The sequence below is a fragment of the Schistocerca gregaria genome, chromosome 7, assembly GCF_023897955.1.
Source record: "Schistocerca gregaria isolate iqSchGreg1 chromosome 7, iqSchGreg1.2, whole genome shotgun sequence".
Taxonomy (NCBI): Eukaryota; Metazoa; Arthropoda; class Insecta; order Orthoptera; family Acrididae; genus Schistocerca; species Schistocerca gregaria.
Window position 1 is genome coordinate 495866404 of NC_064926.1, and position 17312 is coordinate 495883715.

The 17312-nt window shown below is 45.0% G+C and overlaps 1 protein-coding gene across 1 annotated transcript in view; it reads right to left on the bottom strand.

The window, feature by feature from the left end:
- Positions 1-17312, bottom strand: part of LOC126282446 (uncharacterized) — a 781073-nt gene that overhangs the window by 200374 nt on the left and 563387 nt on the right. The gene's annotated exons all lie outside the window — the stretch shown is intronic.

The window sequence follows — 17312 nt, forward strand, 5'->3', positions numbered from 1 at the left end:
CTTGATAATTTAAATTATGTAATTCATTATTGAAAAATGTATTAATACATATTATAATAAAGTACATATATCTGTGTATTCTGTCTGTATGTTCCACATTTTCTCCTAAACCAATGTACCGTTTCCAACCAAACTACGTACTTATACCCGTTACTGCCAGGCAACAATTTAAGTGGGGTAAGAACCACCAACCTATACAAAAGATAAGACATCATATGCAGTGAGATGTGTGAAAAAATGTCACGATATGCTTGAGATTTAACATACACTACTGGCCATTAAAATTACTACACCAAGAAGAAATGCAAATGATAAACGGGTATTCAGTTATTCAGTGGAGAAATATAATATACTAGAACTGACATGTGATTACATTTTCACGCAATTTGGGTGCATAGATCCTGAGAAATCAGTACCCAGAAGAACCACCTCTGGCCGTAATAGCGGCCTTGATACGCCTGGGCATTGAGTCAAACAGAGCTTGGAAGGCGTGTACAGATACAGCTGCCCATGCAGCTTCAACACGATACCACACTTCATCAAGAGTAGGGACTGGCCTATTGTGATGAGCCAGTTGCTTAGCCACCATTGACCAGACGTTTTCAGTTGGTGATAGATATGGAGAATGTGCTGGCCAGTGCAGAAGTCGAACATTTTCTGTATCCAGAAAGGCCCATACAGGACCTGCAACATGCGGTCGTGATTTATCCTGGTGAAATGTTGGGTTGCGCAGGGATCGAATGAAGAGTAGAGTCACGGGTCGTAACACATCTGAAATGTAACGTCCACTGTTCAAAGTGCCGTCAATGCGAACAAGAGGTGACCGAGACGTTTAACCAATGGCACTCCATACCATCACGCTGGGTGATACGCCAGTATAGCGATGACGAATACACGCTTCCAATTTGCGTTCACCGTGATGTCGCCAAACACGGATGCGACAACCATGATGCTGTAAACAGAACCTGAATTCATCCGAAAAAATGACGTTTTGCATCCAGGTTCGTCGTTTAATACACCATGGCAGGCGCTCCTGCCTGTGATGCAGCGTCAAGGTTAACTGCAGTCATGGTCTCCGAGCTGCTAGTCCATGCTGCTGCAAACGTCGTCGAACTGTTCGTGCAGATGGTTGTTGTCTTGCAAACGTCCCCATCTGTTGACTCAGGGATCGAGACGTGGCTGCACGATCCGTTACAGCCATACGGATAAGATGCCTCTCATCTCGACTGCTAGTGATACGAGGCCGTTGGGGTCCAGCACGGCGTTCCGTATTACCCTCCTGAACCCACCGATTCCATATTCTGCTCACAGTCATTGGATCTTGACCAACGCGAGCAGCAATGTCGCGATACGATAAACCGCAATCGCGATAGGCTACAATCCGACCTTTATCAAAGTCAGAAACGTGATGGTACGCATTTCTCCTCCTTACACGAGGCATCACAACAACGTTTCACTAGGCAACGCCGTTCAACTGCTGTTTGTGTTTGAGAAATCGATTATAAACTTTACTCATGTCAGCACGTTGTAGGTGTCGCCACCGGCGCCAACCTTGTGTGAATGCTCTGAAAAGCTAATCATTTGCATATCACAGCATCTTATTCCTGTCGGTTAAATTTCGCGTCTGTAGCTCGTCATCTTCGTGGTGTAGCAATTTTAATGGCCAGTAGTGTAAGTTTTATATATGAAATAGAATAAGGCTTTGTCGTGGCCCCGTCGTGAGCAGAATAGTGAACAGAAAAGAGTGGCACATCTTATCGATGAATCATAGGCGGCTGCACAACTGTCGTTTCTGGCAGTCAGCTCTGGATCGACACTCTTATTGCTTGCCGCCATTAAAGAGACGGCACCGAGGGTAGCACCCAGCGGTGTCTCGCCAGTGCGACCTTGCCTGGAGCCCAGACGCCAGGCACCGCCCGCCCGGAACAGGAAACGACGTCTGCGAGCTGATAACGAGTTGCCACTGTCCACTAGGTACGGCCCGGACCGCACCGAGCTGTCCAAACGAACTTGCAGCTACACTTGTACCGCTGACACCCGCCTCAGTTTCTCCTTCGTTTCCTTCCTCGTCGGTTCTCCAGAGTCTGACTCACGCCTCCGGCCGGAGCTTCTCTTGATAACGGCGGCCACCGCGTCTTGCACACACAGCGGCCGCTGTCTCCGATGGCCAGGAGAGCCAACCGCCATTCACGCTACGAGACACCGCCGCTGTACTGCTGCCCAACTAACTGCTGGACTGCGAAACAACACCAGCCGATCCGTGTTCCTGGAATACACTTGTATTGTCAGTAGACGCCGTGAGTGGTCTCACAGGCGTTCGCTCCAAGAACAGGTGGGAGTGGTGCACGCCAGCTGCTCCAGGAGCCAGCCGCTTCAGGACATCAACGAGACCGGCAAGTGCGCCCACCACGGACTATCTCCGCACTTGTAGCCCCGTCCTGCAGTAGCTGCCCTCCGTCACCGGCGCTAGTTCCGAGCTGAGCCGTTTAAATCGCCGGTCCTAGTCTCCTTTCCACTGGCACTCCTGTTCGTTACTTGCCTCGCGGCGGGGTTGCTCTCGGATGCCTAGCTGTTTCACCCGCAGCAGTCCTGGCACCAACTCACGAGCGCGGCAGGACTTCATCTGTGCCATGAGCCACTGCTCAGTTACTCTACCCCTGCCCCGCTCCCTCTCTATCTCTGTCTCTCTCCAAATTTAGATTTCCCGTGAATTCCCTAAATCTCTCCTCCGAAAATGGCATAGCCGAGTTTCCTCCCCATCCTTGGAAATAATCCGAGATTGCGCTCCGTTTCTAGCGTCCTCGATTTCGACGGACAGTTAACCCTAATCTACCTTCCTTGTCTGTCTATCTTTGTCCGCAGCTCGTGGTCGTGCGGTAGCGTTCTCGCTTCCCGCGCCCGGGTTCCCGGGTTCGATTCCCGACGGGGTCAGGGATTTTCTCTGCCACGTGATGACTGGGTGTTGTGTGATGTCCTTAGCTTAGTTAGGTTTAAGTAGTTCTAAGTTCTAGGAGACTGATGACCATAGATGTTATGTCCCATAGTGCTCAGAGCCATTTGAACCATTACGTGTCTTTCCTTTCATCTCTCTGTTTGTCGTTCTGCACATCTGTCCCTTTATTCTCCCCCCTGTATCTTGCTATGTTCCTCTCGCTGTCATTCTTTTTCAGTGCCTCTTTTCTACAAAAATCAGCCAACGACATACGCCTAAAATCAGAAGGGCTCAGATAGACGGCTGAGCCGTGCTCTCTCCCAACTATGCGTTTTCGTGAACTTCGCTGTCTATCTGTGTTTGGTTTCCCGCCCTTGTCGCGGTTACGTCGTGCTTCTTCTTCCTTCTACGTGTGGCAGCAGTGATGTGTATCGATATTTGCACCGTGTACCATCTTTGATTTGGTGCATATAGTTTCTGGCAAGGGGGGTCTGGAGGGAGTCGGTCGGTTGTTGCGGACGAGGGAAGTTATCTCCGCGCGGTGCACTCGGCTGGGGCATCTGGCAGCCCCCGCGCAGTGTGGAGCTGTCCGATCGTTACAATCTTCGTCGTTCACCGACCCTGGACCTCAAAGTTGAGTAGTGGTTTGCAACTACCTAAGCCACGTCTATTCATGTTGTGGTGATTCGCTTCGGTGGTTTGCTGTTGGGGAGGTTTTCTGGACGTCAACACCGACTGGTTCTACTGCTGAGATTTAGCCGCCATGCGGTGCAATTAACTACTTTGGTCGACTACGATTTGAGGCACCAGTGGAATTTTCTGCCTAGTGGCCGTTAGTGTTCCGGTTACCTGCCCTGGCCACTAACGTAATTTCAGGGAGCGTCCTTTCCTCGCCTGCTGTCGCTGTCCAACATGATGTGTAATTTTGACAGCTAATACGTACTCCATTGTGGATTATCACATTTGTAACATTTCCGGTTTGAGTTCTCATGTACTGATTGACGGGAAGCAAGTCGTTGTGTCGGTCGGTCCGTGGCTGTCCCCTGGTTGGGTTCCGACGGATCAAGTGAAGATGGGCTCATCACCTGTCTCATCTCAGTGAACGAGGGTAGACCGACCTCCCTGGAGGTTTTATGAATGCCACCGGTGTTTGATTATCTGTTGTCAGATATTTTAAATTTTACGCTTATGGTTATATGCTTTGTTTTCTTAAAATTTTGCTAAATTAATTTTAAATTTATCTTTCAAGCTTAAACACTGCCTTTAAAGATTACTTTAGAATATTGAAGTTTAATTGTGGCCCTCAGCCATTGGTATTGCACCTTGCATATGTTGTTTCCTTAAATTATTTTATTGCTATCTTAATTGGATTTTTATCTTGTTAAGATTTCTTGTTGGAGTCCTTCAGCCGTGAAAGAGTTGCATTTGGTAAAGATTCGTCTATGGGCCGCTTTGGTTCTAAAGCTTATTAAATTACAATAAATGACAATTAGAATGACCTCAACCTTTGGCCCTTTCCACAACCCTATTACCTGTTCTGTCCAGAGGGTTTAGCGCGCGTTTCAACTGCTTCCTTCTGTATACAGGGTGTTTCCGTAAAAGAGTGCAAAAATGTAACACAACATAGAGAGTGCTACTCTGAACAATATGATGTAGGAAACCTGGGATCGGAGAAGCCAGCTTAAGGAGATATGGAAGTAAACTTGTCTACCGCTTTGTCTACCATTACTGTTTTCCAGCTTATTTTGTATTGTAGAGTGGTACTTTCATTGTCTCAATGATCGTATTTGCAGCTATCTGTAACTAACGTAAATAAAAAATACACAGTACTGTAGTGTTATTCCTATTATCTTCTTAAGCTGGCTTCTCCTACCCCAGGTTCCATACCTCAAATTGTTCAGTGGAGAATCTTATATGTCCTGTTCAATTTTTAACGCTCTTACGGAAACACCCTGTATACAAAAGCAAACGTCTGGTATGTATTTCTCCATAGTTAAATAAGAGACTGTTCCTATTCCCGGTTCTGGACTGGACTCAGATGCTAGAAGATAAAACATCCTTCAAGGTGTTCACAGTTGGAATACCCTGCGCCTAATATTTAGCTAAGAAGACCATGACTCTGCGCGCATCATTTCTGGAACAGCTAGTTCCACACAGAAAACAGGAAAAGTATACAGGATGGACCAGAACTCCATCGACAAAATTTTGCAGGTTGTTCGTGGACATTTTCTGAGTCTTTTCGGATAAATGACCTCGGATCCCCGGTGGCTCGTTACAGAGTAATAATCTAATTATGATTTATTCGGTTGTGTTACCAGAATTATCTTTTTGCCTGTGAAAATACTTTCACAAAAATGAAAAAGCCTGTGACACGTCGACACCTAAAAGTACTAATACGAAAGGGTCCGGTTATTCGTTGGCGACCGTCTACAGATGCAAAACTACTCTGAACTCCGAAGTGGTCGCAGTCGCTGAGGCAACAGCGGAGCGTAGCATCGCCTTCCCACTTTCAATACCATTGACCAACCCATACACGAGGTGCTTACTGATCGTCTCCTATTGCCATGAATATATTTATCGCTTTTAATGTACAATACACTCTCTGTACTGTGACACAAAAAACATACCCGAGACAGAACCGATGAGTACCGAATACGATTTTGAGAACCAAGATTAACGTAGGCCTTACTGTTGATTAACAGCAAGTACCGTGAGTGAAGGGAATAAGTTTGTTTCCAAACAAAACACACAGCGGAGACATTTGCACCGGTGTGCTGATATTTTCAGTGAAACAACGGTACAAGGGGGCAAGAAATCAAACAAAAAATATCCAGAACAGCCTCAGAAATTTTGTTGGGGAACCTCTGATTCACCTTGTGGAAAAATTACAAACTCAGATACACAGATAGAATTTTTTAAAATTTTGTCTCTGACAATGGACAACATATTATTAGGAGTACATGAAAAACAGTTCAAAATACCCAATTCCGAACTTGGTTTTCGGGAGGTTTTCCTTGGTTGTCACATAAATGCCGGAGCTGACAATCCCCTCCCATTATTCGCAACTGGTATCTCCTCTGAACCACTTCCAGTCTGGCTGGTAATGGGCTGAAAATAACTACGACATTACAACTAGCTCAACCTCAAATAGCACGCTCCACCCTTTAGACCAAAGCCTGAAAAATATAAAATGAAATAAATTAAGACGCTCTTTTCCTGCGGATTCCAGGTGAAACTTTCTTCTAGGCCCTCTACTGTGCTGTCTGCAGTTGAAGAAGCTGCCCCGGGAGAGCTAGTTCGGTGCATGTGAAGACGGTTGCCACTGCACTCAACAACACTTGCAAAATGATCAATGGCTCTCTGCAAGTTTACCGATCGAAAAATCTTACCTCGCAGTGGAAAATGTCTCACAAAATATCAGAATGAGAAATGGATCCACAGCCAGAATGAACTGTTGAAAGGACGACACGTTCTGATCATGACTGTCAAGGTTGAAAAATGCTGAAACTTATGGAAGGTGCTTGATAATGGCCTAACTCCAAAATTTCAGTTGCAAAATGAGCAGAACATGGCGTCCTGTGAAGATAGTATAAACCCTTTCTTGAGTATACGTACTGCAGCTCACGATTTCGTTGAAGAAAGGGCTTTATGAACAATGCGCGAAACCTTGAACAATTGTCAGAGCAAGCCCATGTGGAACAGTGGAAAGCAATTTCGAACAGTATGAATGAATGAGCGAATGAATGAAACACACTGAAAATACTGCTCCAGACCAACATGATGGCTGGGCAATCTGGGGTCTTGTGTGAAAATTAATTTTTACAGCTGATATGCCTACGTAATCAAGTGTTACACGTCATCTGATGTATTGTGTTCACTAGGTTTATGATAGTGGTTGCAGATTCAGGGCACTGTACGCCTAAGTAATCTCCAAGAGAAGTACAGCCACGTTCATTCATTTTCAAATACTCGTTATAGAGCTTCACCAAATCTAGATGAACATCTGTCTGCCATCAGTGAATAATAATAATAATAATGATAATAATAACAATATAATAATAAGAGAAGACGGCACATATTTCAGGTAACCCAGTTGAACGAAACACATCAGCTGGACAATATAAATAGCTATAAAACAACACTGTTCTGCAGATTAGCACAAAAATCAATTTTTTTATATTAACGCCATTTCTATGCCAATTGATTAGCAATGGGACAAATTTTCTTAGTTTTCTCATATTCGTAGCCACAGTCTCGATGTATTTTCTAAATTTGAAGCAATTATGTCCGCCATTGATTGTTTAGTTTGAACTGGAAGGTACTCCACATTTATTGTGCATTAGCCAGTCCTAGCCTTTGGTCATTGTAAAAGCAGATTCGCATCAATGACGTATGTGACATCATATTTGGAACCAATATGTGTTCATTGCGAACCAGTATTTCTTCTCATTCACTTGTCAAGTTTGCTGCATGTAAACACAAGTAGCCAGAACTACTATGAACACACCCTGCACCACACATCATGAAAGTTACCGTCCTTTGACTTGCAGCGAAAGTTCTGGTTGTTGTCCTATTTACATAATTTGCCTTGTGTATGGGAGCGAGTTCCTATAAACCATAAAATGGTTAATAAAAGTTAGTGTTGTAGAATACCTGCAGAACTTTTTTTTGCTTGGAAAAATACGAAAGTGTTCTACCAAAAGGAAGACGTACCGGTACAGGAATACTTGTTAATAGGCCATTTGGCGTCTTTGTTGACTAAACATTTATTACAACTCGTAACAGAATAGCTTATATAAGTGACCCATGGTGAGTCCAATGCACTGTTTTTCGTAATTTTGTGGTTTCGGCCTTTTCGAATTAGGGAGACTCCTGGTCAAATCTATGTTGAGTACAGTGCTTTAGACATGGACAAGGAGCTCTTTTGACTCGATACTTCGGTCAAGTCTCGTCTTTGGCATCTATAACCTCAAAGTTATGATACAGCATCAACATAAGGAGGTCAACTAACTTCTTAATCTTTACATTAATTTAAGGGTCTACACCAGCGTTCGTCGGATAATTACTACTATTGAAACTGGTTGTCAGTTTATAGGAACGAATTAAGCTGTTGATTCAGTAGATAAAATATGCGGTAAAGGAAACCAAGGATAAATTTTGGAAAATAATTAATGTTCAGGACTTTTGAATGGCAAAGGGGTAGGAAGATCATCTAAACGATACTGACAATGTCTTATAAAGAGGTTACGAGATATGTATCAAGAAAAGAAAAATAAGGCGGTGGTGACAGAATTAGGTTAAGAAATTGGAAACAAAATGTAGTATGCTACTTTTGTTACTTCGGCAGGGGAATAACTGGTTATGGCAGAAGTGAGACATAAAGTAGAAACTGGTAACAGTGAGATATACTTTCGTGGGGAATATGTTAAAATTGAATGTACACTCCTGGAAATTGAAATAAGAACACCGTGAATTCATTGTCCCAGGAAGGGGAAACTTTATTGACACATTCCTGGGGTCAGATACATCACATGATCACACTGACAGAACCACAGGCACATAGACACAGGCAACAGAGCATGCACAATGTCGGCACTAGTACAGTGTATATCCTCCTTTCGCAGCAATGCAGGCTGCTATTCTCCCATGGAGACGATCGTAGAGATGCTGCATGTAGTCCTGTGGAACGGCTTGTCATGCCATTTCCACCTGGCGCCTCAGTTGGACCAGCGTTCGTGCTGGACGTGCAGACCGCGTGAGACGACGCTTCATCCAGTCCCAAACATGCTCAATGGGGGACAGATCCGGAGATCTTGCTGGCCAGGGTAGTTGACTTACACGTTCTAGAGCACGTTGGGTGGCACGGGGTACATGCGGACGTGCATTGTCCTGTTGGAACAGCCAGTTTCCTTGCCGGTCTAGGAATGGTACAACGATGGGTTCGATGACGGTTTGGATGTACCGTGCACTATTCAGTGTCCCCTCGACGATCACCAGAGGTGTACGGCCAGTGTAGGAGATCGCTCCCCACACCATGATGCCGGGTGTTGGCCCTGTGTGCCTCGGTCGTATGCAGTCCTGATTGTGGCGCTCACCTGCACGGCGCCAAACACGCATACGACCATCATTGGCACCAAGGCAGAAGCGACTCTCATCGCTGAAGACGACACGTCTCCATTCGTCCCTCCATTCACGCCTGTCGCGACACCACTGGAGGCGGGCTGCACGATGTTGGGGCGTGAGCGGAAGACGGCCTGGGGCGTGAGCGGAAGACGGCCTAACGGTGTGCGGGACCGTAGCCCAGCTTCATGGAGACGGTTGCGAATGGTCCTCGCCGATACCCCAGGAGCAACAGTGTCCCTAATTTGCTGGGAAGTGGCGGTGCGGTCCCCTACGGCACTGCGTAGGATCCTACGGTCTTGGCGTGCATCCGTGAGTCGCTGCGGTCCGGTCCCAGGTCGACGGGCACGTGCACCTTCCGCCGACCACTGGCGACAACATAGATGTACTGTGGAGACCTCACGCCCCACGTGTTGAGCAATTTGGCGGTACGTCCACCCGGCCTCCCGCATGCCCACTATACGCCCTCGCTCAAAGTCCGTCAACTGCACATACGGTTCACGTCCACGCTGTCGCGGCATGCTACCAGTGTTAAAGACTGCGATGGAGCTCCGTATGCCACGGCAAACTGGCTGACACTGACGGCGGCGGTGCCCAAATGCTGCGCAGCTAGCGCCATTCGACGGCCAACACCGCAGTTCCTGGTGTGTCCGCTGTGCCGTGCGTGTGATCATTGCTTGTACAGCCCTCTCGCAGTGTCCGGAGCAAGTATGGTGGGTCTGACACACCGGCGTCAATGTGTTCTTTTTTCCATTTCCAGGAGTGTATATTTAAGTACTAAGAAGTATTTTCCTAAAATATTTGATTTTATTTGTGTCATATATTGAACTGACACGCGGATGATAACCAACGCAGGCAAGAACAGGATAGAAGCTTTAGAAAATGGTATGCCACAAGAAAAATGAACTGAGTCGTAAAGAGGATTTTCTGGCACAACTAGGAAAAGAGAAGGGACGTGTCCTAAGGTGTCAAGTAAACAGACAAGTTGGTAATGGATGAATCTACGCTGGCCGCGGTGGTGTCGCGGTTCTAGGCGCGCAGTCCGGAACAGTGCCACTGCTACGGTCGCAGGTTCGAATGCTGTCTCGGGCGTGGATGTGTGTGATGTCCTTAGGTTAGTTAGGTTTAAGTAGTTCTAAGTTCTAGGGGACTGATGACCACAGCAGTTGAGTCCCATAGTGCTCAGAGCCATTTGAACCATTTTTGATGAATCTAAGAGGCGTAAAAACTCCATAGTGACATTAAGGACTGTGCAAAGTAAACATGATTTAAATGTATGTTGTGTGCAGAAAGTATGCCGATAATGCTATCGTAGAGAGCAGAATGAAACCGCTCTTTGGACTACAAAAACATAATATCCTTCACGTTGCTAGCATTTCAGAAGGTGACACTCTCGTTAACCGACTGGTGTCTAATATACACTTCATGAAACGACAGTGTGTCGTCTGGCTACAGCATTCCATACCAGAAGTGTAGAGCCAAGAGTGAATATTTTACTGCTGCATTTAATAGTTACCTGGCAGCTCATGGTGGTATCGGTATTAGAATCTCATTCCTTACTGTGAGCCACACTACCATTGCTGGCGTTTGTTACGCTGGTAGACTTCGTGCAGGGCGCTGTACCTTGAGCTTGCAAGAGGAATAACCATCAGCTAAGCTTACTACTTTACAAGCCAATAATAACGTAATGACACCCAATGAACGGCCGTGCGTAATGATAGAGCATCTTGTGACATGGTTCATAAGTCTCAAATACAATTACTCACAATGAGTGTGTGTTGCAAGGCAGAGTAATGCAGGTATGAGAAGTCTCACACGGGATAGATCAGAGCCAGGATGTGCATCACACCAGTATCCAGCCGAAAGACAACACTCTGTCGCTCATGTGTTTTGCAATGGAACTAACGCAGACGACCTATCCATACCTTTGACATGCAGTGAGACCGCAGTATTTATATGTGTACTCTGGACGCCACCTTGCGATGTGTGATGGAGTACCGCTATCATTTTCACCTTCCCTGTTTCATTCGCAAAAGATACCGACTGTCAATCAAGACGGTAAATTTGTTGGAAAGCTATTTATTGTGCTGCGTGAAGTTGGACGTGCTCTGCCTCCTACGATTCTTGTAATCTTGCAAGGGCAGTAGGGAATATATACGTCACAGCAAACAAGAGTGCAAGAGAACTACAACTAAGGTATGAACAGGGGGAGCTTCTGACCAGTGGCTGGTCGAAATAATTTGCTTTTACTTGATTCATGATCTGCGTATAAAAAATCATTCCTATAGAGCAAACAATCCCTTTTGAAAAGTGTGTGACATTGCTCTTCATACCACCTGGAACCAGTGGACAAATTCAGCTTCTGGATCTTTGTTTTTCCGTGCTTATAAAACATATTATCACGCTATAAGCAGCTACGCCTTAAAGGATGCCGGCCGCGGTGGCCGTGCGGTTATAGGCGCTGTAGTCCGGAACCGCGCGACTGCTACAGTCGCAGGTTCGAATCCTGCCTCGGGCATGGATGTGTGTTATGTCCTTAGGTTAGTTAGGTTTACGTAGTTCTAAGTTCTAGGGGTCTGATGGCCTCAGATGTTAAGTCCCATAGTGCTCAGAGCCATTTTTTGAACCTTAAAGGATGACTAGTTTCACGATAATCTTCCACGACAGACTGTTTCACATTCGGTTGCATGCCATCACATTCCATCAATTTCATCACCCTGTTACCAATAAGATGCTATATGCAATCTTTAAGAGTAGATACCAAACAGAACGTGCTACACAGTTTGTAACTCCCAAGAAGTTCGCCTTCGGTCTTGATGGACACAACCTTTGTGATGACTGGGATGCGCCATTCGTAATTGGTGTTCACGGTACAAGTTCGTGGTTTTTTTTGAACATTTCTTGAATGTTGACGATGTCCATCTTGAAAAGTGTAATACATATATCCCGTAGGAGTTTGACCTCTGCACCGGACACACATTTTTCTTCGCTCTCCAAATGCACGTAGTGAGATATTAGCAGCTAATATTTTTCCTGTCGTAATTGTTAACACAACACTTTCAGATGAACCTTACTAAATATTGAACTGCGACCTCGCACTCAGGGGGTTCCGTGTTAGGTATTTTCAATCTATCCAAGTATGGATCACATAGAACGCTCTCAGGCGTGGCAACTCGTGGCTGGTTGTTTTTATAGCTAACATTGTTGACATCGCACAAACACCTGTGCACAGTACAGATATGCGAAAAGTGAACGATTTCCTCTGTTGCCCGCTTCATTTTTCTGTTTGCCGCTCTACCAATAAGATACCTAACCTCAAGACATGTGCAGCTACAGTTAATCGACGACCAATGGCGGTTCGAGCATGTCGTGGCACGGACGATTCGAAGCGGCAGTTGTGGTACGCGCCTGAGCCTGGTTTCCACTTGAACGAAGCTAATATCCTGGAAAATATGTCTCTCACTTTCTTATGCAGAATTTATCATTTACCACCACCATCAGCGATGACAATTCGCAACAAATGAAATAGAAATTCACTAGACAGCTCGCTATGATCACATTTAAGGCTCTCATTAGTTACGGCATTCAGAGTAGAGCGCTCAGAACGCTACTGAACACTCATTGGCTGTCGGGGTATGCGTGATGTGGGCACGTAGAAGAAGCCTAAACTCGACCGCCATCGTTCGTGACCCCAACTATAATGTCGCCAAAGTCGGAACATGCCAAAACTGCTTAGATTCGTCAACGAGATGCGCAAACGCGTTCCGCTCACGCGCAGTGGCCGGTAGCGCAGTTGCGTGCAATCTATTGTCGTAATGCAGACTAGGCTCTCGGCTCTGTCGTCGGACACTTTACGCAGCTATGTTTACAGAGAGCGCCACATGGCGCTACGTAGTCACATCACAGGAAACACTTCATGCTTGCGCCACACGTCTCATAACTGGTCTTATCCACCCACACTTCCTTCATACATTCTTCCAACGATCACATTTTTAAATAGCTGCCCCGTTTCACTCTGCCAGTTCCACTTCTCTCAATTTTCGTTATCAATGGGAGTCCCAGCAGTTATCAGTAAGTATCGTCACGTCACAGCAGTCATGACCTTCAGTGTTTTTATCGATGGGAAAACCGAATGGTTTTAGCAAAGGATTGGCCAGTCGATTGTTTTTTCGTTTTTGAGCCGATTTAAGCGACCGAATGAAACCAGACTCTGTGGCCACGTCAGCTATATCAATATTTTCACTCACTCTCCGGATTTGTGTGGTTTCAGTCAATGAGAGACAATCGACTGACACAAGTCTCAAGTGTATGAGTGTTTCCACTTAGTCTGTGGGTTTGAGTGATTTGATTTACATTATTTTTCAGCTTTTCGGCTACAAATTAACCACGAATGGAGTTGCCAATTTTTTTAGAGACAAATAACGTATGTCATTTCAAGGATACGCGAAGAAGAAGCAAACTTCTAAAAATGAAGTATTTTCAAAACTTATTTATTTACTTAAATGTGAATTTTTCGTACTTCTGGCAGTAAGTATAGATTTTTCATTTGTTTTAGAAGTTCAAGTTTAAAGAGATGAATGATTACTTTATTATTTAAATTTATTGAAGCTCTGACTCTCTCTTCCAGCTTGTTTGCACCCAGCACCGATGATTCTATTACAGTAAATACTGAGGTGACGTTAACAGAAAGCGTGTAAGAGGTAGTTTTTAAATTATTTGATGACTTAATGACTTTCTTTTTAAGCATGTACTGTCATTTGTAGGGATTATTTTGTTTCTAAACAAGTATTTGTAGTCATTCATTAATTTTTTAAATCATTTTAATTAATACGTTTTCATATTGTATCATCGTTGCATATTATGACGTAGTGGTAAAGGTGCGTGCAACAATATTAAAAAAAAAACACCATTTTTATCAGCAGGACAAAAACATATATTTAAAACGAAAACCTAATCGACAGTGGAAACCTCAGTTGCAATTTTGTTACTACCACGTATAATATCCGCAAGGTGTACAGTTATTGAAAACAATATAATATCACTTAATATGGTTGGTCAGCATCTTTACAAAACTATTAAAGAAAGTTGAACAGCAAGAACAGAATTAAAAGAAAATGCCTAGCGTGTACTGTCCATAACAAGATCAGCATTAACAAAATACTCGCATGTGGTTTGAATTTAGAGCTAGCAGTTGCAGCATATTAGCAGTTCCACTAAATGGACTAGCAGTCGTTAGCACACTGGACTCGCATTCAGGAGGACGACGATTCAAACCCATGTCGGGCCATCCTGATTTATGTTTTCCGTGATTTCCCTAAATCGCTTCAGACAAATGCTGGGATGGTTCCTTTGAGAGCACGGTAGAAATCCTCCCCTAATCCGATAGAATCTATGACCTCGCTGTTTGGTCCCCTCTCCCAAACCAACAAATCAACTTTAAACTGCTCCAACAAGAAGTGTGATAGAGCACTAGTTTGAATGAGGGGACCGAATAAAATACACAGCCATCCAAACAAGACGCAAAAGTAACTGACAATATTTCGTGAAATAACCCACAGTCACGGCCACTCACACAAAGTCTCTTAACTTACGTAAATAAAAACGTAGATGTTCGTTTGTTCAAAATCTTACATTTCCGAAATGTCTTCACCGGTTGCTTTGGAATTTTGATACAACATTGCATTCTAATACCCACTTGTTTTATATACTTGTTTTAAAATATGTATAATATATAAATCAATATGTGATATATAAAGGGGAAGCCATGCGGAGTGGCCGCGCGGTCTCGGGCGCCATGTTACGGATTGCGCGGCCCCTCCCGCCGCAGGTTCGAGTCCTCCCTCGGGCATGGGTGTGTGTGCTGTTCTTAGCGTAAGTTAGTTTAAGTAGTGTGTAAGTCTAGGGACCGATGGCCTGAGCAGTTTGGTCCCTCAGGAATTCACACACATTTGAAGATTTGTAAAGGGGAATCGTTAAAACATTTTCAGCAAACAAGAAAGTTGTACTTATGGCCTATAGGCCTATGGTTAGACTCATAGTACAGAATCTGAATTTGCAATAACAATAAAGAAGGCTCAAGATCGGAGAGAGGGAGGGGGGAAGAGGAGATAGACAGAAGGGGTGGGAAGAACTGAGCGTAGAACGTGGAAAGGAGGAGACGGACGGACAGAAAGGATGAGGAGGAGATGGAGAAAGAGTAGGATCGGGAGAAGGATGTAGAGAGGGGGAGGATGTGGTGGAGAGAGATTGGGAGAAGATGATGCACAGAGGAAGGTGGTTAGTGTTTAACGTCCCGTCAACAACGAGGTCATTAGAGACGGAGCGCAAGCTCGGGTTAGGGAAGGATTGGGAAGGAAATCGGCCGTGCCCTTTCCATCCCGGCATTTGCCTGAAACGATTTAGGGAAATCACGGAAAACCTAAATAAGGGAGGGCTGGAGACGGGATTGAACCGTCGTCCTCCCGAATGCGAGTCCAGTGTGCTAACACAGAGGAAGAGAAAGGGAAGGAGGTGATAGACGGCGGGAAGAGGAGAGAGAGGGGACAGTAGAAGATGGAGAGAGAGGGGATCCTTATAACCAGGGTGAGCCACAGCAACGCCTGACTGGAAACATCCAGTGTGCGATAATAGTGAAGAGCAATCGTTTGAAGTAAACACATTCACCGTGTTAACTTGAGGAAACAAATCAATTCAAAGCTCCCAAATCAGTGAACATTGAAATACAACAGCTTTGTAGCGAGACAAAAATTCGAAACACCACAAGATCAGAGCACGGATCGAAACAATATACCGGGCGCATATGCACTGATGGGTCCCACTTGTCACCTGGTCAAGACAAATATTAAACTGCGCCTGTACAGGGCAGGCTGTCGATGAGAGGTTTCTTATTGTTCGCCGCTTTTTTGTGTGTGTGTGTGGTAGTATTGAGGTCTTACAGCCGTCAGCGGTCTCTGCTTATAGGATAGCCAGCAGAAGGAAATTTTCTCTTTATTTGAAAGTTTCAGAGGGAGGTGGGCACTCAAGTGGGTCCTTTTCACCTCTGGAATCGTAAATGTAAAAGGGTTGAACGCTGAACTGTACCAACGTTGAACGTAGCTAAATGTCTTGAGAACGCAACTCAGGGCAAATTCTTGTGTTAACGGTCCTTCAGAGTTCGGGAGGACATTGTACCCATGCCACGGACGTGACACGATGGTGCCTACGTGTTCCAGTTGCCGGATAATTTGTCGTAAGGCGTCTGTCCGTAGGAAGATGGTAATTGTGTCTTTTCGCTAAGGTATTTATCGTGAAGAGTCCTGTGAATCGTTCGTGTGCTCGTCCACCAAGGGAGACCGAAACATCACTTAAGGCATTTTTTCTGAAGAGTCTGAAGTTCTTTAATGTTAGAGCTGCAGATTGTTCTCCACGCGGCACTACCGTATAGGAGGTTGGGCTGTACCTTTTCCTTGAAGAGTTTCAGCTTCGTTGCCGTGTTGAGATCTTTTCTCAAAAAGATTTGCATCAGGGTATGTAACAACTCTAGTGTCGTCTTTTTCTTCTCCTTAACAAGTGTTTTGATGATGATGTTTAGTTTGCGGGGCGCTCAATTGCGCAGTCATCAGCGCCCGTACGAAGTTCCAAATTTTTCACAGTCCATTTTTTTTACACACTCCAATCGAGGCACTGTCACGAATGATGATGATAATGATGAAATGATGAGGACAACACAAACATCAAGTCCCCGGGCAGAGAAAATCCCCAACCCGCGCGAGAATCTAACTCGGTACCTCGTGATCCAGAGGCAGCAACACTAGCTGCTAGACCACGATCTGCGGACAAGTGTTTTGAAGATAAATTCCTTGTCAAGACGTACACCAAGGTACTTAGCGCGAGTCTTCCAGGATATCTAGTCTTTGTTGATCGTTAAGTCCACGTCCAGTAACTGGCGTTTCTTCAGAAATACGACTGGTGCAGTTTTGGTTGCTGTAATGGCCACTTTTTTGCCAAGAGTCTATATTTCAAGTCGATCCAATAGTCGCTGCAGGCGGGCAATCAGCTGCGGTGTAATTCGACCCGTGGTTTAGGAGGTATATTGGTGAGGCACATTGGTGAGAGGCTTCTCCAACAGCTTAAGGAGCCAAGCTTTAGCATATGCTTTCTCTATATGTATGAAGGCGCCAAGGGTACAACTGGATTTATTAAAATTATGCTGGATAAATTCAGTGACATGTATGAGCTGAACTTCCGCAGATAACTTTGCTTGGAAACCAAACTGTTCTGG